At 39.2% G+C, this 25,319-nt stretch overlaps 1 protein-coding gene across 1 annotated transcript in view; it reads right to left on the reverse strand.

Annotated features, from left to right (window-relative positions):
- Window positions 1-25,319, reverse strand: part of TANC2 (tetratricopeptide repeat, ankyrin repeat and coiled-coil containing 2) — a 508,124-nt gene that overhangs the window by 362,760 nt on the left and 120,045 nt on the right.

Genomic DNA, 25,319 nt, shown 5'->3' on the forward strand with positions numbered 1-25,319 from the left:
GAGCAGAAGCAGCGTATGCTTGTTTGGTTGTGCACCATATCATGAATCTCTTCCTCTTGTGTATGTAAAGTGGAGAGTGTGGATAGCTTCCTACTGATTCCTATGCTGCCATGTGGCACAAAAGTTGTAGACATTCGTGGGCCGTGGTTCATGGGCTGTTGCGCGCTGTGGCCATGATTGTTTGTATGAAGTCAAATCTGTCCCATGGGAGGGATGCCCTCGTTGTCGTGGAGTCAAGATAGGCGCTGATGAATACCAGCTGTTGGGTAGATTCTATTGTTGATTTCCTTGTGTTTATTTATAGGCCAAGGCTGTGGAAGCAGTTTACTGGCATTTGCGTGGAGTGAACGGCTTCGAATCGAGTATGAGCCTTGAGGAGACAATCGTCCAGGTAAGGGAATATAATTTCTCCTTGCTTCCTCAGATGCACCGTTGCCACTGCAAGGATCTTGGAAAAGACAGGGGGTGCTGTTGACATGCCGAAGGGTAGCACCTTGTATTGATAGTGGTCTGTGCCTAACATAAATCTGAGAAACCGCCTGTGAGCGGGGTGTATCATCACATGAAAATAGGTATCTTGGAGGTCGAAGGTTGAAAACTGTTTCAGTGCTGGTATGATAGTTGTTAGAGTGACCATCCAAAATCTTTGCTTCCTTTCGAACTTATTTAGTAGCCTGAGGTCGAGGATGGGTTGCCACCCCCCCTTTTTTCTGCATTAAAAAGTAGTGGGAGTAAAACCCCTTTCCCCGTGTTGTTCGGGGACCAACACCACTGCCCCCAATTGGAGGAGATGTTCTATTCTTGGCACAACAAAGTTCGTGAGAGGGGTCCCTGAAGATGGACAGGGTGGGAGCGTTGACTACAGCTGTGGCAGTGGATCTGGCTGCAGAGTCGGCAGCATCTAGTCAAGCTTGAAGCATCATGTAGGCGATGGTTTGACCTTCGGAGACTAATAATTTGAACTGTTGTCTCTTTGCTGCCGGAATGTCATCAATAAAATTGTTAAACTTAACGTAGTTTTTGTGGTCATACTTAGCCAGTAGGGCCAGATAATTGGACATTCTGATTTGGAGTGTAGAGGAAGCATAGACTTTTCATCCAAAGATGTCTAGCCTCTTGCTTTCCTTGTCCAAAGGGGTGGATCTGAAATGTTGTTGTTTGTCCTTTTGGTTGGCTGCCTCTACCAGCAGTGAATTAGGAGCTGGATGTGTAAATAAGACTTTAGATGCCTTAGGTGGGACGTAGTATTTTCGATCAGCCCTTTTACAGGTAGGTGGAATTGTGGTTGGTGTTTGCAAAACTGTTTTTGCCATTTGCAAAACTGTTTTGTCCATGATAGCAGCGCTGATGGGCAATGCTATCTTAGAGGAGGAGGAAGCATGTAAGATGTTGGTTAACTCATTCTGAGTTTCTGACACCTCTTCAAGGGCAATCTTAAGTTCATCGGCCACTCTTTTAAACAGGTCCTGAAACTGGGAAAAATCATCTGCTATTGTCAGTGGTGGAGGCATTATAGACTCATCAGGAGAAAAAGAAGGAATTTGTGGGTGGCGAGGTGTCTGGGGCAGTATCTACTGCCACAGGGTCTTCCTGTATGTCCTCCTCCATCCTGTGTGAGGGTGGTGGTGGGGATTTTGACGCTTCCCTATAAGGACTTGGGTGTCTGCTGTGGCGTCTTCTATATGACCCCCAAGGTCTCCAATAAGGCCACTGGCCTGGGTAGGGCATGGGAAGTCCCAGCCATGGGTGTCCATACCAGGGAGGGATGTTATGGTCATAGGATGATCGAGACCTGGGTGGTGCAGAGGTCACGGGTGTTCTGATGGGGGAAGAGTGGTGAGGGGAGAATACCCCTTCAGCCTCATTGTCCTCATCACTGGAGAATCGCAATGGAATTGGAGATAGATACTGATGTGGAGCCAATAGTCTCGGGGTAACATCAGTACCGAAGAGAAGAGACTGTGGAGTGGATGAGACAAACAAAACCCTATGGTGCAGGAAAAGACGCGGCACCGATGGTGTGAGTGCCATGGGAAGCGGTGTTATCGGCGCCGTCGGTGCAGAGGGCTGTGTGGGTGCTGACGTCACTGGTATTGGCACTGTGGTTCTGGAGGTCTTCAGAAGCAGTGCCGAGGCAGGAGCAGTCACTGGTGCCATCTCCGTCAGAGGCATCGGTGGTGCCGTGGTGGAGGCCAGCACCTTGGAGCTGTTCGCCTCGGTACTGGGGCGGTGGGTGCCAGCGGCGGCCGTCTTATGGAGCAGGTTAGATAAACACCTGTCAGGGATGGTCTAGATAATATTTAGTCCTGCCTTGAGTTCAGGGGACTGGACTAGATGACCTCTCAAGGTCCCCTCCAGTCCCATGAGTCTATGATTCTATGATTCTTAAATGTATTAAAATTTTAGAATCACTTCAAGTTTAGAGGGAAGAGAGCTGTTTTACCACTTTTCAAGCTTTAGAAAAAAGGTTACATTTGAACTGATGCAGACAATGTTGGGCTGGAGGTATGTATGTAGATCCCATTGAGTGCCTGGGGAAAGATTTTTCATTATTTCACTGCTTTCTTATTAATCTAAAGAAGAATCTTAAAGGCCCTGCATAAAATTGTGTCTCTGCCTACATCTCTGTGCTTATTTCCTCCTACTATCCCTCCCACTGCCTACAATATGCACCTCCTTCCCAACCAGCCACTTTACAGTCTTCTCCCACTGCAATCGTCATGCCATCTTCATGCTTTTCCTTACAACTGGATCAGCCTCTCTTGTTCCCTTTGCATCGAACGACCTCCCTTTCCGCCTCCTAATCCTTCCTCAATCACACTTTAACTGCACAACATGCAGAACTCAAACCACCTTAAAACTGTGTGTTACCTGTCTGAACTAGTAATTTAATTTAGATGAGTAGTTCTTTGGGGGCATGGACAATGCCTTTTCTTGTGTCTGTACAATTCCAAACACACTAGTCACAATCAACTTTTAAAAAAAGGTCAATAAACGTACCAAGGCAAAATGGACAACAGCAGCGCATGACATAAAATAAACTATATTCATTTTTCCACCATGCTGCAGTAGCATATTCTGATCATGTAACAGCTCTGTTGTGTACACATGCTGAGTCACTGCTCATCTTGCAGATCCTCTTGAGAAAACTATACAAATCAACACATTTTAAATAACCGAGTTTAGCAACGCAGATATTTAGGTCATTAAAAAGCAATTGAGGCAACGAAAAAGCAGTATTTTATGGGCCACTAAAGCACTTATACAACAGGAATATTTTGAGCCATCCTTCCCTTTCCTTTTTTTCCCCATTATAAAAGAAAAAGTTATAATAGCTATGTGCAACATTTCTATTCTGAAGATGTGCAGTTTGTTCATATTCCTTACCCTGCCATGCCTAAGCACTCTTTGTACTCATAATAAACTAATAACACTACCTTACAACTATGCTGGATAGTTTAGTTGCTTCTCCCACAACTAAGTGAAATGATAAGAAAGGAAGATAATCACCTATACTTGACTTTTCCAACTGTATTTTCTTCATTACCTTCACATTCTTTTCAGCACAATTCTTAGTGCCATCAGTGGTAACAAACTAGAAAGCAATGACTGCTGGAGCTATTATAACATAACATGACTCTCAAGATTATCCAGAGATGCTGCCCGGGCCAGGTGTGCAACATCCATTCCTACCACTGCAGACAGAGACTGGAAAATATGACTCCCTGGAGGACATTTGAAAATACAATCCATCAGAAGAGGGATTCTTGAACTTAATGATGCATAACCATGTATGTATTGTAATTGCTATTTACCAAGATTGCAGATACGTTAAATGCAATCACGTATATGCAGGAGGCCATGAGCCCCAGAAGCCTTGAAGGGAAACATGGATTTAAAAGCCAACCAGACGAACCTCTGATCCCAGCCCAAATGGCACAAAGCTGACTCTGGATACTCTTAAATCGAGCTTGTGGTCTGGAGGTAGGACAGTTTAGAGGTAATCCTACTCCCCTAGAACCTGAAGATACTAAGTAAGAACTCAGGGTAAAGATCACTTTACCCTAAAAAGTAAAGCACTGGTCACGGTTTCCCAAACTGGAATCGAGGCAACATATGGGATCCAAGGAAACATAAATTTGCATTAACATCTACGATTGGATCAACAGAACCCAAAACGCAATCACCCCTCTTCCGACACTCTAGTCCATGTGATACAACAGGCACCCTTCTCCTACCTACTTAAAGCTTCAGGTGTGTTCCTCCACCGGGGACATTTTATTGCTACAAACTGCCCCTTATTTTAATCTTGATTTTTTTTAATGCAGGACTATAATGAGGAAAATTGGCTTTATAACAGAGAATGGAATGGACAAGGAACTGCTTGGAATCAGGCAATGGCACAGACTATAACTAGGGTGACCAGATAGCACGTGTGAAAAATTGGGACAGGGGGTGGGGAGTAATAGGAGCCCATATAAAAAAAGCCCCAAATATTGGGACTGTCCCTATAAAATCAGGACATCTGGTCACTCTAACTACAACTAGCATCGAAGCATTCAATCGCACAGACTTACCTATTCTAAAAATTAACTATTGATACTAAATTACTTATTTGTCCCCGGAAACCACATATAATCTACAAACTATAAAAACAGAAAAGAGTAATACACAGTGATGGTTCAGCAAAATGCACCATGTGGTAGCAGGAACAGAAGTGAGGGTGGCAGCGGGACAGTCCTTTAGATAAAATATGCTTGCACCAAATGTGGGTTCACATGAACAAATGTGCACAGTATCAGAGGACACTGCTTTGTCGATGCTTTTGAGGATGTGGTACATCCCAAACCCATCTGAAAAGGAGAGGGGGAACTACAGGGGCAATTCTCAGTGGTAAAACCTGCATTAGGAAGGTGTAACTGTTAGAGGGTCAACCTGCAATTCATCTGCATCAAAGAAAAAAGTGATAACATTGCTCACATAAAAAGTTAACTATTTAATGACATTTCAACACATTATATTGACATTGTGCAGCTAATTTTTTCATTTCATAGAGATAGTACTATGTGCTGTCACCATCATATCACACACTAAATAAGTATTAGAGAAGCCACTAAACAGAGTACTGTTATCAAGCTTCAAGACAAAATAGATTGCATTATTTTTGAAATGGTTCCACAAGCTTTCTGTGTTAATCTGAGATAATCTTTGCATCTCTGCAGTAAGATTATATATATTTAGTCTTTAATGTAGAAAGCATTGACAGATATAAATCTTCCCATCAATAAATTATTTCAGAATAATATCTAATATAATTTGAAAATGCAGGGTGTCTACTGTGTAAGTCCCTTGTCCTGATATTTTCTGATCAATTATTGCATAACCACCTGCAGCATAACCAAAGCTGCAATAAACTTGCAAGATCTCTTGCTTGGCTTTACCCTGCAATTATTTTAAAGATGATTTATGCTTGATTTACTCTTACACAGCATGTGAGATCATTATAACCTTAGAATCTACTTATCTGACCTAACAGCACTTGGAACAAGAGGCATCCTATTTTAGCAATAACTCTCTGATAAAATAACCTTTTATAATTAAACTTATTATTTGACTGCAAAAGGCATCTGCCACGAGCCTGGATGAATATATGTCATCATATGGAAACAAAGTTAATCTAAAGTAACAGCTTCATAAATATTAATGAATTTTAAACCATAAATCAGTATCCTTTAGATTGTTAATCTAGACGTTAAAAGTTTTCATAGTGTGTCTCAAGTTAAAAATGTCTAGTTAATATTTAAATAAAGTTTGAGGAATGTTGCATATACCAACAAGGAACAATGATTTTTGATCAGTGCAAATAAGGAAATCAACAGGTCTAAGTGACTCTAAGGTCATAATTATTGTTCTAGTAGTATTCTGTCTAAAACATCACATCAATTTAAACAGTAAGCTATGATCTGTAACTTTTATTTCCCCAAACAAAACCACAACTCTCATAAACCAATTGAAATTAAGTCCACTGAATCCTTTAGCATCAACAAATTTAGCATACCCTTTTACCGTACCCCATTGTTTACAGTGGAATAACTATGAAGAAATCAGGCCCCCAGCTTCATGAAGTAAAACACAAGACAACTGACTTTATCCTCCTTCCTTTTAAATACCAGGTTCCTCAAAACCTTGCTCATTAAAGTAATCCTTACTCATGCAAGTAGTTGCACTGAGGTAGGAGGAACTGATAATGTCAGTAAGGATTACTCTCGTGAATACTGTATTGCAGCGTTAGGGCCTTAGCATGCTCAGTGTACAGCCTGTGATAGGACAGTGATTTGGCTCAATTGGTACATCTTGTTGCTCCATTAAAACTAATGGGCCCACTTTCAGAAGTCTTGGCGCAAGCTCTGCCTCTTGTTTAACACACATGGCCCTTATTTTATCCTAGTGAAATTAATATTTACAAATGAGGAATTTGTATATGTGCATAGACAATTTTGATGTAAATATGTTTTCTGCTGAACTAACAGGACTAATGTCTGCAGCATCACCCAAACATGTCACATTATGTGCAACAGAACTCATGGCATCACCCAAACATGTCACATTATGTGCAAGAGAACTCATGCTATGAAATGGTGTAACGTTTACCTGAACAGACCGCCACCTACTTTATAACATCAAAGATGCTATAGCTTGACAAAATAAATGTAAATGAAAATATTTCACCTCAGTTTATGTTCTGAAAGCAATGAAACAGATGACCATGTCAGCCTTAAAGTTACAATTCCATGGCTGGTAAAGATTTAAGAGTGGGATATCAGATCTTTTGCAAACTTATTTATGATTCTCTGCCTATCTTGTTTTTTCTTCGGGAACATTATACTTATTTTTCTTGAAATGGAAGGGGACAAGAAAGTGTAATATATGCAAATATCATAGCGCTTAAATCCTTTTGTAGTGAATTTAGCATTTGTGAAGACACAAGAGTAACAGACATGAAGACCAACATCTTTTACGTAGTCATAGAACAGCCAATGCATACCATAGGTAGCAGCACTGCAAATTGCCAAACAACATATCTTAACTTGACATAGAAGGAACACTTCAACCGATAAGAGAGAGGTTCAATCGATTGACCATTTAATATTGGCTTCTCTGCTGAGACTGCCAAGAAAGGGGCCAGTTAGTACCAACTGCAGTGGTATTTTTGTGAGGCTGAAATTCTCCATTAGAATCTAGACAAAGGTTATCAATTCAATTCCAATACAGCAAGCCATTAAATAGCTATCAGATGGAAATCACTTTTGGTCACAGTCAAACTTGGTTAGACTCATACTGGTACCTAAACACGAAAGGATTCACATCCAGTTACTAATCTACTGAGTCAACTAGTCCTCCCAATACTGCAAAACATTTTTATTATCTGGTTCACAATGGCAGAAAGGTCAGTTCTCCAAAGTGAAAACACATATTGCAAATGGCACAAAAACTTTCCCTTCATTGGAGCATTGTCCAGGAGGAAGACAAACCAATGTGTGCAAACCCATAGACACAATCTGACCTATACCTTTAAAAATACACTATTTCATAGACTCCTCCCTTCCTCCTTAACAAATAAAATCATTGGGAAGTTTGAAACTGAAATCTATTTCCTGATCTAAACAGCTTTTCTTGCAACACATACAACACTTCGTGATTGAAAGAGCTCTCATGTGTGTCAACTTGGTTTTTTTTTGTTTAAAAAGCACTGAAGTATTTGCTTTAAAGAATTACATACTGCACGCTGTACATTTGCAAAGAGAGCAGTACCACTAAAGTCTGGGTCAACTATTCTTAACAAAATTCCTTCAAGGAACCCTAATAGCAGTCCCTAGCTGCACAGCTGAAAATTTATCTAGCATTTAATTCTTAATAAAGAAAACTTTGTTTTTACGGAGCAACTGAAGATTTGTTTGTAAATTTTCTTTAATAAAAATTGTTTTCCTTTCTGCCATCTCAATAACATCTGGCCCAACAGCTAGTCAAATAATTGTCTTTAGTTTAATTCCCTTTCAATTAAAAAAAATCTTAATTGCAGCCAGCTCCTCATCTGCAATTTGCAGCACTAATATCCACCAGCCATTTTGTTTTCAGCATGTAACACTAGCAACCAGCTGTCTCCCCCCTGCCTCTCTATTAGCATATCAGATAATTTAGAAAAATCAGCTTAGAAGCAGACTGTACCAGTAATGGCTGATTTTTATCATGAGGAATATATCTGTACATATGCTGCTGCTACCTGATTTTTCCATTTTTTTCTGGTTCTGCTCTACCAGCCTTGACTCAGCAAGATTTCTTATCTTTATCTTCACCACTAATATACCTACAACATTTCACATATTATCTGTAGCCTCTCAACTGCAATAAAACAAAGGTTGAACTACTGTGGTTTCAAACAGAAGAATGCTCTCACTACATAGTTTCAGAGTATAGCTAACCTTTTAAATATTTTAAATTAAAGGGAAGAAGGCATACATTTGGTTAAGTAATTATAACTATATTTCACTAGAGCAGCTACCCATGAATAATAAATATGTAAAGGCTAGCATGCATTATTCTCCTTTCTTGAGGGTGTCCCTAATAAGCATTAGACAGAAAACAATTCTCCACCTGTTTTGACTGCAACATCCTGCTGTTTGAATGCCAATTATGTTTTCTCATAGAAAGTGTCCCTGAAGTCCAACATGACACGTTTCTACGGCTAAATTAAGATACTTTTGAGGCTGGTGGCCAAGGCTTTTTTCAAGTAATCTTCTGTCCTCAATGTAAAGCTCTTCACCATGTCATATTTCCAAAATCTGAACAAGCTGTGACTCTCTTTATTCTCATTAGACAAAATGTAAACTTTTCCTCTTAAGGGAAATTTTAAAACCTTTACCTTTGTTTTAAACTTATCTGTAAGAGTATAATCAGCCACCGTAAAGTATGTTAGCATCAATGCTTAATTTGTAATGAAAGAGGTGCCGGGGCTCAAACCAATTTTTTACTTTCATAGCTGACGCACGAAGCCCAGAGGTGCCTGGGCTATGAACTGCCAAACCTAGAGATGTCAGGGCTCAGCCCTGGCACAAAGTCAGCCCTGGTTAGAATGTTGTGGTATGTTACAGTTACACATTAACAAGCGAATTACAGATCACTTATTGATTACAGAATAACGACTGGCTGGAAGATATAACAATCCAAAGGAAATATCTAACAGCCGCCATTAATGTGACAAAAATATTCACTTCAGAATGTTTCTACTCTTATCATTTCTCCATGCTGATGTGGGAGCACATCGGTTGAATGGTTCTCACTAGTGCTGTACCTTGTAAAATAGCCAATCAGATTCCTTTGTTTCATCTGCAAAGCTCTGTCAGAGTTATGTAACATTCTAGAGACATGAAGAGGTAGAAGAATATAGTATAGTAGATCCCTTATAACTACTAGAGTACACACTGAAGCATTCGGTTGCTCTTTTTGGCATCTACAGGTCTCATACATTGTTCTGAATTTCATGTCAGTAATGAGAGAGTGGCATCTGTGAAGAGCAATACGAGGCGATTTAGGCATAAGAGGAAAATGGGGATGTGCACCTTCTTCCCAGAAAATGTTACGAAACATATTCAGTATGAAGTACACAGTACTATTACATCAAGACTGATGTTCCTTGTGCCTTGAGCTACGTTTTTCTGGTGTAATAAAGAGGGGGTGGGGATTGTGCATGTACAATAAAAGCACAAAACAGAAGAGTGCATTAATAAACAAATGAAACAAACAGAAAAATGGAAGTAAAATGTTAAAATGTCAATGCTTAACCCTTAAAATAATAAAATAAAATAAATATAATTTTATCCCTTAAAATACAGTATTTCAATTGCCTGGTTAGATGCTATTTTCTCACCCAACAAAAACAGGATTTTCATTACAAAGTCATATCATAATTGAATTTCTAAAAAGATGCAAGCACACACATGCCCAAAGAGCTAAGCAATAACAGCATAGATGGCTGTGTACTTTATTTACATGCTTAGCTTTTTCTGTTTGTTGAAGTGTACATTCATGGTATTCTCCCTTAATCTGAAGACAAGGGGCTCCCTAATTTTAAACACTAACATGCCCTCTTGCCCTCTATCCTCCCTCCCCCATGATAATGCACCACTGCTGAAAATGTTGCTCTGTGACTGATGTTTTTGAGGGGAGTGGGAGGGGGAACTACACTATTAACACATTTCAGCCCAAACTGTCAAGCGCACACCCAGCTGTGGCTGGTGAATCCAGCCCCTTCTCTACACTCTAAAATCAGCAGCATCCCATGACCAAAGCTTGTGAATCAGCAGTATGTTAACACATGTATTTCAGACATCAAAAACTAAAGAAAAATCTAGATATATTTTTAAAAACTGAAAAGTTATAAATCTCCAGCAACATAACAATGATGAGATTATAATGTATAATTAGGAGATCTACTCTGATCAGATTGTATTGAAACTACAATTTTTGTTGATATTAAATTTGTTAGTCTCTAAGGTGCCACAAGTCCTCCTGTTCTTCTTTTTGCGGATACAGACTAACACGGCTGCTACTCTGAAACTGTTGATATTATGTTTTTCACATTAACATTATTCTGATTTACTTAACTGTCTACGCTTTTATACAGGCTTAAAAATAAGAAAGATATAAATGAAGATCATAAAGTAAGAGACAGGTTTTTTTAAATGTTCGCATTTGTGTCCTTGGTTTCTTAATTACTCTTGTCCCAATTCCTTATCCTCTCCCTCATTGTGTGCAATATGGCCGATTTTTACAAACATTTGACTTTTAAAAAAAGGTAATAATTTAAAGTCTAGTTATTTGCAATGCGAACTGAACAGTGTTTTACAGTCATCAATAAAAGATGAAGTGTCAACTCTAGTGTTCATTCCTCTGATTTTCGAAGTCAGCTCAGAATCCTCTACTAATGCTCTATAATATCATAAAACAATAACAAAAAGAGAGAAACTGGCAGAAGTTGTGACAGTTAAAAAAAGAAAAAACATGCATTTGCTTACAAAACAAAATTATTCAGATGACACATCCATAGTATTAAAATGAAAATAAATGTTTCTTTAAAATTTTTATAAATATTTTAACATATACATGGGGGCACATGGACACACACACCCATATATATGCTGTATATATACTGTATATTTTTAAAGCTCCACACACAATCCGTATGTATCCATATACAATTACATAGCACTATACAAATGCCCACAAATGCATGCTGAAACAGACAGGAAAACATAATTCATCCTGATTTCTATCTCCTCCCTTAATCTTACTAACATAATCTCCTCTCCCACTCAATGTTACAAACCCACCTCTGGATCATGTTGAAGATTATTTTTTTCTAAACCCAGAACACACTGCACCATTTTGTCTGTCTTCTGGACAGCAAGGAACAGGCAGAACAGCAGTGAAGGAGTGTACTGGAGTCAGCAGAGTCAGTGCCTGCCTCATACTGCAGTCTGTATATTGAACGCAATGAAACCCACAGGTGCCTACGTAAAACACTTCAGCTGCAGAGAGCAACTTAATGCTTCCTCAGCAGCATGTCTGTGCTCTACTTTCACTTTTCATTAACCCATGGCCTGCTCAGAATGTTCGTGCAAGAATCTTGACTTAGGGACAGCTTTCATATTAAGCAGCTTAATATAAACTCCAATTTCTTAAATCCAAGTACATTAAGGCTAGACTCAAACGGAAAATGAGAATTTCAAACAGAATAAATCCCACCATGCAAATAATTCTATAGCATATTAAAATTATTCTCTCTCACTTTGCTGGTATTAATTACTAGCAGTTTAAAAAATCAAATTTTAAACAGTTTTTCATATTTAATATTTTAAATATTTCATATATATACACACACACACATATATATACACACAAACGTGCAATATAAGTAATAATCTGAATCAGGTGACTGAACAGTTATTTGGTACTTTTGCATGTTCTCTATACTAAAGTTCCCTATAGAGCAAGCCATCTGCCTAGGGGAGAACCCACCACTGTTTGCAATATGCAGACATTCTAATTAGTGAAGGAAAAAATAGAAATTTGGCATATATGACAGCAGCAAATTATAAACAAACCTAACTCCACCCATTTATCATACAAATTCTTCTTTAGCAAAGAAAGGTCACTCAAGCTGTAACCAGAGAATCAATGAAGTTCTTTTGCTGTTTTTTTTTTAATTGCAGGAGAAAGTTAACTTGCAAATTAATCTAAATATTGTCAGCTCAGTAACTGCCACACTTAGTGCTTCTTGCCACCTTTTAAGAAGTCCCATTTTGTTTCTCTTCCGCTAGACTTGTTCTTCTTCTCATCTATTCCCTAAAATATACTCATTAGTAACTTACTGTAATTAACTTGTCTTATGGATATATTTCAACAATTAAAGTCCTGTTAGGAAAAGAAATTAAGCAGAATTCTGAATTTTTCAATACAAAGTTTTAGTGTGGCTGGGATAAAGGTAACACAATTCATTTTGCATGCAGATGTATGTACAGGACCACATTACATCTCAAAAGATGTAAAATCTGACCCCTGCTGTAACTAAGAAAAATAGTATTCCTATCTTATGGACTTACCCCGAAATTTAATACAACTTGGGCTGAATAGAGGAAATCCTGGATAAGACATAGTATTGTTTATTATCATTTACAATACTCAAAAGTGTGCAGATAGGTGGCTTAGTGTTCAGATAAAAAGAATAAGGTCTCGGTCCTAAAAGCTTATAATTTATATTTCCGACAAGACACAATGAACAAGAAAAGCAAACAGTGGCAAATGAATGAATGGAGAATAAACATTACCCCCCAAAAAAGTCATTTGTCTCCACTTAAGTATATTTGTGATTATTTATTATTTCTATTATGGCAGCACCTAGAAGCCCCAACTGAGATCAGAGCCTCTTTGTGCTCGGCACTGTACATAGTAAGAAAAAGTACCTTACTCAAAGAGATCATTGTCTAGGCCCCAATCTTTCAAGAAAAAATACCATTGGTACATGTTACATATACAAGTGTTTTGCATGCATGTATGTGTTTGTGTAAGTGGTTTATGTATATGCATACACAATTTTTTTCCCCAAACATAATTACATGCTTTATTTATAAAATAAGTCTTATGGGGTGCTTTGTTTTTTTGTGGAGGGAGAAGATGGAATGAAATGAAGAATGGAGGATCTAGAGTGAAAAATTATATTATTAACATGTATATAGCACTTTTTATTCATGAATCTGAAAGCATTTTACAAATGTAAGTGTTATCCCCAAATACAAACAGACACACTCCCACAGAGGAGGAAACGAAGGCAGCAGAAGCTAATTTTTCAAACAAGCACTTTTGTGCTTTCTCCAACGTTGCCCCACATTCTTGGAAGGCTCTTCTCATAAATATTAGTAAAGCTACCTCATGGTCCTCCTCTAAATCCATTTTCAAAACTCTCCTGTGCTGTGATGCCTACAAAAAACTTGACAATAGTTAGGCTGGCGTATGCACAGACCACTGCCTGTCAAGCTCACCAATGCTGTCTCATTGTTTATTTGTACTCCCCAACTTGTCTCTCTCCATCTGTTGTCTCTTGTCCTACAATTAGACTGTAAGCTCCTTGGGGGCAGAGACTGTACTTTTTGTTCTGTTTGTACTGTGCCAAGCACAGTGGGCTTCCAGTCCACAACTAGGGCTCATAAGCACTATGGTAATACAAATAACAATAAATAATAAATGACTTTCAACATCAGACAGGGGAAAAGCCACAGAAATGAGAACAGACGTTAAGTCCCTTCATGCCCAACCCAGTACTCAATCCATTAAATTGCAATTTACCTTGATACAAGAGTTTAATCTGCAATAGAAAATGTAGTTCTTTATTTCAAAATAGCTCCCTTACCAAAAAAAAAAAAAAAATGAAGAACCAAATTAGTGCCTATGCTGGGTCACTGATTGGGATGACACATATAGATACCTCACACATAAAATACAAGATTGCCACAATTTAAAGCACTATTAAATAACTTTGGGGGACTAGAAACGTACAAAATGGCATTAGGTAGTGGCCATAAGGAAGCAGACAGCTCAGACAAAAATATTTTGCATTCATGTAGCAATATTAATCTTCAAAGCATTTCACAAATGTTTGTTAATTAATCCTCAAAACATCTCTGTGATGATAGCTATCTGTCCTGGGAAGTTTAGACACAACGAATCCTGCATCGTGGCAGGGGTTAGACACTAAATGACTCTTGTGGTCCCTTCTAAACCTCTGATTCTGTGTTTCTATGATGGGAAGTATTATCCTAATTTCATAGCACAGGAAACTGAGGCAGGGAGAGATTAAGTGACTTGCCCAAAACCACAGGAGGAGTCAGTGTCAGATTCTTCCATTTTGGTCCACAATATTTTTATGAAATTTCTCATAGGAACTGACCACATCTTTTAAAAGTCATTGATATTTTAATCATTTGTTTGTTATTTTAACAGAAATTATGCAAGCACTAGCTAACAGGGAGGAAGGAATGGATTTGAAAGGACTTCAACGTTTCATTTTCTATTTCATTTTCATTTCAAGGAGAAATAAGGTATCAACTATCTTTTCAAATGTTCTTTTGGAGATTGTTAACCAACAGGAAAAGTGTAAGGGGAAACAATTAAAAAATATTTACACACCCTTTACAATAACAAATTTCATATTGTGGTTGAAGGTGAAGGATTGGAGAAGGGGCAGAAGTCTGCGGATATGGCTCACTATTGTATGGTGGAGTAGAAAGTTTAATGTATAACATTCTGGGATTACTTTACCCCTTAGGCACAGGGACAAACAACATACCTATTTGCCTTGGGACCCGGAGATCACAGCAGTGTGGCTATATCTCCATATCATCAATGAATAGTTGTCCCTTATGTCAGCACCAAGGTGCCCAGGTTCCAGTAACAGGTCTCTCTCATGGAAAGGACCTTGTTCTTTATAATGTGAGGCTCAGACAAAAAACGGAATTAATTCCCTGGAAATAATATAACTTGCAGAATTCCAGAAGGTAGTCTACTAGCTTAAGGCAACACAAGCTTCTGCCAGAAATACAGACCTATTGATTTTCTAATAAAGCAACAGTCAAATATAGTATGGGGAGAAATATCCAATAATAGTACAATTCTACAAACCAGGACAATGATAAGAACATAAAACGTACTAAACCACTGCCTGCCGGAATTTGACAGACTCAATTGATGAAGGTTGATTTATTTGTATTCGTAGTTAATGGGACACAGGGAGAGTAGAATACATACTAACTGCAATCTATGCTTCTAGGGGTACGTCTATACCCAGCCGCTAGTTCGGCGGCTGGCAATCGAACTTCTGGGTTCGACTTATCGAACCCGGAAGTGCTCGCCGTCGACTGCGGTACTCCAGCTCGGCGAGAGGAGTACCGCGGAGTCGACGGGGGAGCCTGCCTGCCGCGTGTGGACCGAGGTAAATTCGAACTAAGGTACTTCGAACTTCAGCTACGTTATTCACGTAGCTGAAGTTGCGTACCTTAGTTCGATTTGGGGGTTTAGTGTAGACCAAGCCTAGAGAAACTGAGTCACATGACTTTATTCTAACACTTCTGAGCCCAGGAGATGAGACTCAGCCAGAGAACCAAACATAATATCATGCAATTACCATTCACTAACCCAATACAAAACTTGAAATAAGGCCTGGTCTACACTGGGGGGGAGAGCATCGGGAGGGCGGGGGGAAATCTAAGTTACACAACTTCAGCTACGTGCTCCCCCATCGACTCTGCCTGCGCCTCTTGCTTCGGTGGAGTACTGGAGTCGATGGGAGAGCGCTCAGCAGTCGATTTATCGTGTCTTCACTAGATGCGATAAATCGACCCCTGCTAGATCGACTGCTCCGGAGGTAAGTGTAGACATGCCGTAAGACTGGTTTACACCACTCTGGCAATGTAAAGGAGCCTTAAAACTTTTACACCTGTTTTATACTCCTGGAGGATTCACAAAGACAATGGGAACAATTCACTAAGGAGGCAGGCTGCTACATTCTGCTCTGCCTGAGAGGACAGAGCTTGCTCCACGCCTACCTGCTCAGAAACACCCCAAAGCCCTGTCCCTCCATGCTGAGCGTGCTGCAATAACAGGCGAGAGGGACAGAATGCCTCTCTCTCTCTCTCACACGCACAACCGCCCAGCCCCCCACCCCCAAGGTGATTTACATCTCTACTGGCTGTTCCAGATACCCAAACTGACTTGCCTGAGCTGCCAGGGAAGGGTGTGTGACCACTCTTGAGGCTTCCCTTTGTTTCCCCGTCAGAAGTAATTTTTCTGCGGGAAAGCAAAGAAAACTGCAGGGGACATGAATTCTGTGCATGCACAGTGACGCAGAATTCCCCCAGGAGTAAACTATGGTTTGATCTACAAGATTTGAACAAGACAACTGAGAAAGCATTAGCTGATTCTTACATTTATTCATATTAATTTATTAATTTTTACAATTTATAAAAACTATTGTTCCATTAACAGGCATCTATTATGTGTTTTAAGCACACTCAGGATAATAATCTCATAATTATCCAATATAATAGACTGCTCATGACTGCTACAGTGTAACAATAGACTGATAATTTAGCAAGTAAATCGGCTGATGACCAGTTTTTCAATGGATGGGTTGCCAGACTGAAAACTGGAAGATCAAATTAGACAAAGAAAGTTCACAAAGTTCACTGCTAGCCATGTTTAATACCACAGAGATTCACATGTACTCATTCACAACAATAAGTGTTTGAAAAGATAGTAAACAAAACTTTTGCCAAGCTTTAACATGTTGCACAGCCATTGTAGATGACAAACTGATATCTAGATCTACAACACAAGAACAGGCCAACCTATGTTCCATGCTCCAGAAATCTAGGTAAAAGGAGCTCAAAAATTAAACCCAAAAATGCATTATCAGAGTAACTGAATTGTGGTCACATTCTCTTAATTGAGGGTGTCAAGCTGAACTCTACAAAAGTGACCTCAATTACTGATTTTCAGCCACCAGAGAATCCTGATGAGCTAGAAAAAAATATTAAAGATATTAGTTTACTTTGTTAAATTTGTACTGCTAAAAGATCTCTTACAGCAATAAAAATAATCAGAGTACTCAATTACTTCATCACTATGCATATGGTAGCCAAGCCACACTGCTGTATGTCTTTTGGAGGCAAGCATAGGGAAAATCAACACCACCAAAGCTACTATGAATGAAACTGCACCTGCACAAATTACAATCCAGTATATAAACCCAAGTCAGGAAAGAGTGTAATACCCGCTGACAGCTCAAACACATCGTGTCTGGAGAGGAAGCGAAGACATGTGAAGTAAAAGTTCATTTATTCATGTCCTGTTTACCTGTGACAGACAAGAAAATGACAGAACTAATGGATTCAGCTAAGATCCTTTGCAATTCACATTGATGGAAATTATCATTGATGGTTTGGGAAAAAAACTGGATCTGCTATATGGCACAGAATAGTGGTCATTCCCACGAGGAAATACCAGTTATGGATGATCTGATTTTAATGCGAGAAACCTGCGATAACATGATCACCAAGGCCTGAAATAACACAGAGTATTAATTCAGGATTCATGGGAACACAGAAATGTAACTGTAGAGGCAGATTTGCGCTGCTGTCTTGAAGAAAAGGCTCTGTAAAATCCAGTTTCCTCACAGCATCTCATGTCAAACTGTAAGCTCATGATCCTTCATGTCTCACCCAGAGCAAAATACTGGATAATTAAAATTATGTACATATAGTGGATTATTTCACTTGCTGGGGCTGATTCTTTCCCTTCATCTCACCCCTATATAGTGAGTTGTATAAGACCTAAAAGAAGAAGCCATAATGGGCTGGGGAGGGGGAGGGGGGATTCCACTGACACAGAAGCAGCACTGGACTAATGTAAGGCCTTGTCTACACTACCACGGTAAGTCGTCCTAAGTTACGCTACTCCAGCTATGTGAATAATGTTACTGGAGTCGACGTAGCTTAGGTCGACTTACTGCAGTGTCTACACTGCACTGCATCAACGAGAAACACCCTCTCATCAATTTACCTTACTCTTCTCGTTCCAATGGAATACCAGAGTCAATCGGAGAGTGCTCTGCCGTCGATTTAGCGGATCTTCACCAGACCCATTAAATCAACCCCTGCTGCATCAATCACAGCAGCTTCGATCTCTGGTAAGTGTAGACATGGCCTGAGTGTACCTATGCTGCCCCCTCTTTGCAGGTCGCAACATACTCGACATGTCACGGTCAGAAGTGGGAGGGGGCATGCTCATAGTGTTCAGTGCCACAGTGATTCTGGGTTACAGTGCAGCCCCTGGGCAGCCAGGGGGAAACTATGAGCCCTTCCTCCCAGGGTTGCTTTAATTTAGGCCAGGGAGATGTCTTGGCCCCTGCAACAGAATCCAGGCAAAAGAAAGATGGCCATCTTTACCTCAGAGCCCATCCTGCGTCTGCTGTGCAGTGCCATTCAGGAGGCACAGCTTAGAACTTTTCCCATTATTTTGAGCTACAGAGACTGAGAAACACAAACTCTGAAACCTACTGCTAAGCATAAAGGACTCTGCCCACCACAGAATACCTGAAGAGATTGTGTCCGGCAATAGTCTCCAGTAAAATTTGCACAGAGCTACGATTTTGTTTCATGACATGAAGTCCTGTAATCTAAAATCAAATGGGCAAAAAGAAAAAAAAGGAGTATAGACTTAAAATGCCCATTAGTAAAATCCAAGCAGATTGCAGAGAGACTGACATTCATACCTTGCCACTTGAGAGTATAGTATTACAGCAAATGAGAGCATAGGATCACCTCCACTTCTGAATCATGGTAGTGTTTCATTTTGCTTTTCAAAAATCAGCAGTTGAACCCAAAAATCATCAACGTAGGAAAAGCTTAAGGCTAAACCAGTCCACTAATCCAGACATTACATAAATATTGTACCTTTTCTCTAGGAAAAGAGTGGACATGCAAAATCATGATGGTCAATGGTAGCCTAATACTATTTAAAGCCAAGTTACAACACTCTGAAATATTATCTTGTACAGATGGAACAGAGGAATGTTTAGATGCAATCACAGAAATTTCCTAAAATTGCAGGAGGTAAATTTTCATCCATATGGTTGTGCTTACAACTCAAGAAATTCTATTTGCAGCCAATAAATCAGTTTTGTTTACCAGGAAAGCTCACACCACCTGGGTCAGACCAAAAGAATTCAAAGAGAAACCAGCATGCACAAACACAGACATGTTACTCATGCCCGCCATAGCATAAAGCCATCTGAGACTGCATGTATAAAACATTTGTTATTAAGTTCATATTTTAATGTGGTTTGAAATTAAATTGTAATTTTCTGAAATACGTAGTTAGGAAATTTCTAGTCCACAGTAATTGTAAAATTTACATTTACTTTATCTTCTATAAATTTGTTGTTGGCACCAGATGGCACTCTCACAGATTGTTTAAACAGAACTTGTAAAACTAACATACATAGTTATATCCTGAAAAATACTGTTAGTAGTGATAACATTTTTCTTTTTCTGCGTATCTCCAGTTAAGTCGGCTCAGTGCTTAAGTCTCTATAACTGGAAACATTTCTTAGTTAGAGAAATATTGCCTACAGCAAATACCCATCCAAACAAAAATTGTACATAGTGTCAAAAAATTACAATTGACCATATATCCCTAGAAGCATTTAGTACCTTGCACGCAAACATTTGTTGAAAAATACCCCAACAAAAGAACCATACCCAGCCATTAAACCAATTTATATTAATCAATATTATGTCACCTTACATAGTTTTTCTAGTAAAAATACATTCATTAAAACATACAGAATGATATGTATAAAAGGGAAGTGGTGACAGCCAAGTGGAATGGGTAATAAATGAAACTGTCTAAAAGTACAAGCATTCAGTACACATGCAAATCCCACGAAAAATAGGTTGCATCTAATTCAGTCTTTTCTAACCTTTGATAAGTCTTTTTTAGAAAAGAATAGAGGCCATGACAAGGCATATCTGACCACAAGATTTGAAACACATATAATGTACTTGACATACGATACACATAAGTACCTCTTTTCTGGTTATGTATATAACCTGACTCCTGAGTTCTAGAGGATATTCTGACTACTTAAGTTAAAGAGTTACAGTTGAAGGCTATGGCATGTCCTGATTGGGCTACCTTCCTCATTCATCTGTGAATTTTTCTGATACGCTCTTTAACTCAGTTTTTTTTAAATCACCTAGAACGCTTCACATCTTAAATTCAAAAAAACCTTGACCACTAGGAAACTTACTGACCTCTGTGTTTAATTAAAACTGGCATTATGCCTTTACAACTGCAGTTGCCATCAAGTTTAAAACAAGTTTCAGAGGGGTAGCTGTGTTAGTCTGTATCAGTAAAAATAATGAGGAGTCCTTGTGGCACCTTAGAGACTAACAAATTTATTTGGACATAAGCTTTTGTGGGATATAACCCACTTCATCAGAGGCATGGAGTGGAAAATACCGTAAGCAGGTATAAATATATAGCACATGAAAAGATGGGAGTTGCCTTACCAAGTGGGGGGTCAGTGCTAACGAGGCCAATTCAATTAGCTTATGCCCAAATAAATGTGTTAGTCTCTAAGGTGCCACAAGGACTCCTCATTGTTTTTAAGTTTAAAACAGTGATTTATGCTAACAGAATTATAGGGCCCATTGTAAGAGATTAAACTGATTTCCATCCTTTTTCATACTGGTTTTATAATCATTAAAACAACATGAATCCACATTTTGTATCTAAAAATCCCTTCAGACAGACAGATTTGATCTCCTCTAGGAAAACTGAAAGGTGGTAAAATTACCAAGCATTAAATCCAATTAAAGGTATTACCTCACCCACCTTGTCTCTCAAGCATTAAGAAAGTAGACTGATTACCTTCAACGTATTTGTAATTTTTAAGGTCAGTTGGAAGGGGAATGGAAAGGGATCTAAGAAATATTCATGTAGTTCAATCCATCACATTCTAATTTTGATGAAAAGACCCTAAAACTAAAAGTTAGAGAGAAAGTGAAGCTGAAATGCAGAAAACCATTCTAGGAGCTAGTGGAAGGGAAAGACGGACAGAAGCTGAAGAGAAGAGGCCAGCAGCAGAGTAGGGGGTAAGAGTGGTGTGCGGAAAACTGGATAGGAGCTGGGTGACAAGGCAGTAAGGCTGGTAACCACGAGCTCACACTCCTCTTCATATCTTGGAATAGAACCCAGAATTTCCAAGTCTTAACACGCCTGTGCTGCCTAGCAAATAGCTACGAAGCCCACTGGCAAAGTGTGTGTCTCATCCCTTTCTAGTGTCTGGTCCACACCAGGCTTAGCAGCCTATTAAAGCTAGCAGTTACACAGCTCAAGTTGTAGAGGTCTGTGCTGTGCGTCTCAAGAGCCTAATCTGTTAATGAACCAGGTGAGGGTCACCACTGTTCCACATAATAGAACTGTTTTTCCAATTTGCTTACTTAAAAAACCCCTAGAAAATTCCATTAAAAAAAAAACTATGTTAAAATAATTACTATGTTAAAAGGTTACAAAGTGAGTCAATCAAAAGTTAGGAATCTCCAGGACTCATTCAGCCCCCTTGTGAGTATGCATTTTGTGAGTCTTTAAATTACATGATCACATTCTATGTATATGCAAGCCATTTTCTGATTATAATATGTCTTTTTGAAGCATATTATGTTATTTTATATAACGTTTCATATTTGTACAGTCCTAGCTGATTTTTAAAAAATAGTTGTGCTAAAGGCATATTAGAAAGCCTTAGTAAAATCTCTCAGATGAAAGGAAAATAGACATGCCATGGTCTTTAATTGTAACCCTTGCAGCTCATCCAGCCAGCAAATAATTAACTTTAAAGAAAGATGATCAACTCCCTTTTTCGCACTTAGGGATCCTTTAAGCTGATGTTAGAATCCACTTGTCTTTTTTGAGGAAGCCGTAACCATGGAATCCACTCCAGGGGAGAAGCGTCACTTGCTCCTAAAGTCTTGTGGGAGCATATATTGTCCGTGAGCAGATTTAGGGGAAAACAAAGACAAAAAACAACACACAAAAATGACCTCAGGAGAGACGGTTTCATTGATTGTTAGAAGGTGGGGGATGCACTTGGAGGGAATACCACAAAAAAACCCTTACCCCAGCAAGTATTCCTAATTCACTTGAGACAGCCTGCCGGGTGTGTATAGGGTGCCTCTCAGATTCAGAGTCACAGGACACATCTCCCTCTTCTGAGCTATAGACCATCAGACAGGTCACAAAAACTCAAGAGGGCAAGGGTAGAAGCAGTGACTGAAAGATCTTTTTACTAAGAGGAAGATTTGTATTCACTCCAAATAAATGTCTGGAAACAGAGGAAGGAGCCTCAGAGGTTAAGTCTCCTGGTAAGAGTTAGCAGGCAGGAAGAACTTACTGATCCACTGAAGCACCATGGGAAAAAGGGTATGGGGGTTGATAGTTAAGAATCTTTACCTCGTGGAATTCTTGAAGCATCTCTTCCTCTGAGAGCCGGGCTATTTTGTGGAGAACCTCTTTTCCTATGAGTGAGCTTTGCTCTACTTTGGGTTGGCAAAACATGCTGGTTTTGTCTTTTGCACCCCCAGCAATAATCACCTCAGTCTTGAATGCCTCGCTAAGAGATGCAGTGTTTCGCCGCTGCTTTGGAAAAGATTCTACCCTTGCAGGAGGGCTTCTCTCCCACTTAAAGGTTTTATATATCACAGATTCTGAAAGAGCTTCAGCCACTGCCTTGCTACACTGAGTTAGTGGAGGTTTCTGTCAGTGAGAACAGAAGAAAACCCTACAGGCCCCATGGAAAAGTATTACTGTGCAAGGTACAGTTCAGGTGGTGGTTTTTGTTTCTTTTTCTCTTTTTTCTTTTTCATTAGCCTCCTCTGGTCAAGAGACAGATGGTGTCAGCCAGAGCCACAAGGGGCATTTTCCTGCATGTTGTTGAGTGAGGCAGGAATCTAAAGGCAGGAGCAAAGGAGATAGAAAATCCTGGATACCGATTGCTCTTCATCTTGCCTGTCAGAGCAGTAATGAGGATGGCCCTGTTGCAAAACCAAGACCCAGTAACCTAAGTAAGAACAAGTTTCGAAGCTCAGCAGCAACTATGTACATTATGCCTGGGTCCAGGGGCAAGAAATCCTACCAAAAGTCAGCCAAAACTGAAGGGAATCCAAAAAACATGCCTAAATCTCAGTAAACCAGTTCTTCCCCTTTTCCACCAGACTGCAGAACTCTCAAAGTGACTACACAGGAAAACAAAAGGACTTCAGCTAAAAATGTTTAATTTGGAAGGTACACTTGAGACTATCTACACAAAAATAAATTCCCTCAATGGTCATGAAACCAAGGTATGGCATCAACCTAAAGGAGTAGCAAAGTGTTTGCAGTGAGTAGAAGGGATTTCAATCAGTATTTGCTAAATATAGTGCAGGATCAGACAAGTAGATAGAAATAATAGAAAACACAAGTCTATACCAATAACCATGGGATGGTTACTGCAATGAAAAATTCTTCAACTTTCTTAAAGCAACAGAGTCCCTCCATATAAGATTTTGAAATTCAAGATGAGATGTTAAATATTACAGGTAACATTTTCAAAAATGCCCAAGTTACTTAGAAACCTAAATGCGATTTAAAGTCAACAGGATTTATGAGCCTAATCCACTTAGGTGCTTTTGAAAATTTTACCTCTCAAACTCCTGCCAATGGGACATCTCTCAAATAAAATAGGAAATACAATTATTGCTACAACAGCAGATAGGAGAAACAGAATTTTAGCAGCAGCTAGGGAAAGAGAAACAAAATTTGAGAGAAATGTCCTGGATTTTAGCCCACGCTAACACTCCCACAGCAGAGACTTGCTGGATAGGAGAAGAGCATTCAGAGATCAAACTACAGTTGCAGTTCTGAATCCTCCAAAATTCAGAATGATATAAAAGTAAAGCTCACATTTTTGGGAACTCAAAATTGGCTAGATAACGTTAACTAAAATTATTCAAAAGCTTCCAAGGAATAAAATTTGCAGGTGTAAAAACGGGAGTTCAGCTAAGAGTTCTACTGTTATGTTCTTATAATGCACCCATTACCTTGGTGTCTTAGTGCCACACAAATTTAATAAGCTGAATGCAACACCATCTCTGACTCTCTCTCTACCCTTCCTCTATTCTGTAGGGACTAAGGTTTATTTGCCTCTTTTAAAATATGTGATGTATTTGTATTAACTGTTGATGAGGTGACTGAAGGTAGACTATGACAAAGAAATGGGCTTTTTTATATGGTTCCTTTGGTAGACCATGTTAGCCCCAAGTTCTATTTGCATGTCTTGGCATTTAGCTCCATGGAGCTTTTAGATACCTGGAATAAAGCCTACAATGATAGCGGTACACTTCTACCTCGATATAACGCTGTCCTCAGGAGCCAAAAAATTGTACTGCGTTAGAGGTGAAACCGCGTTATATTGAACTTGCTTTGATCTACCAGAGTGCGCAGCCCGCCCCCCCTCCCCCCCCGGAGCACTGCTTTACCGCATTATATCCGAATTCGTGTTATATCGGGTGGCATTATATCAAGGTAGCGGTGTATTGTTATGACATTGCTCAAAGTGGGGCAGCTCAGTCATTTTATCCTTTCAAAGACCTTGAATAATTGGTATATTAGCAGCTCTGCTTAATACATTTATTTGACCAACTAACCACTTTACCAGTAAGTGCTTTCTCCTCTCACCTCCTCTCACACACGTTTTCCCCCTCCTCCCGCCCCCAATGCTTCATTAGAGCGTGGTTAAACCTTCTATTACAAAGATTTGTCTGATATAAACATGCTTATAACCTATTCCAAATGCCCCTTCAAAGGTAGATATCCCAATATACTCTTAAAGCATCCTCAATTATTTCTCTCCTAAGTCCCATGTGCTGTGTGCTATTTTTCACACAATTAGAAATTTAGAGCTAAACCTCAACGTGGTTCTGATTCATCATTTTCACCTAACAAGTATACTGTGATTTCTAACTCTGAAGGGCATTTGCAAAAATGCTGGTTCTAATGCTAATGAAAGTGTGCAATATCTTTGATGTTAAACCTCCATTAAAAATAATTTCATAATAAGGGCTTCTCTTTTTACTGACCACAGAAAATACTGACCCTGACTTTGTTTCTCA

This window comes from Chrysemys picta, chromosome 24 (genome assembly GCF_011386835.1).
Source record: "Chrysemys picta bellii isolate R12L10 chromosome 24, ASM1138683v2, whole genome shotgun sequence".
Classification (NCBI taxonomy): domain Eukaryota; kingdom Metazoa; phylum Chordata; order Testudines; family Emydidae; genus Chrysemys; species Chrysemys picta.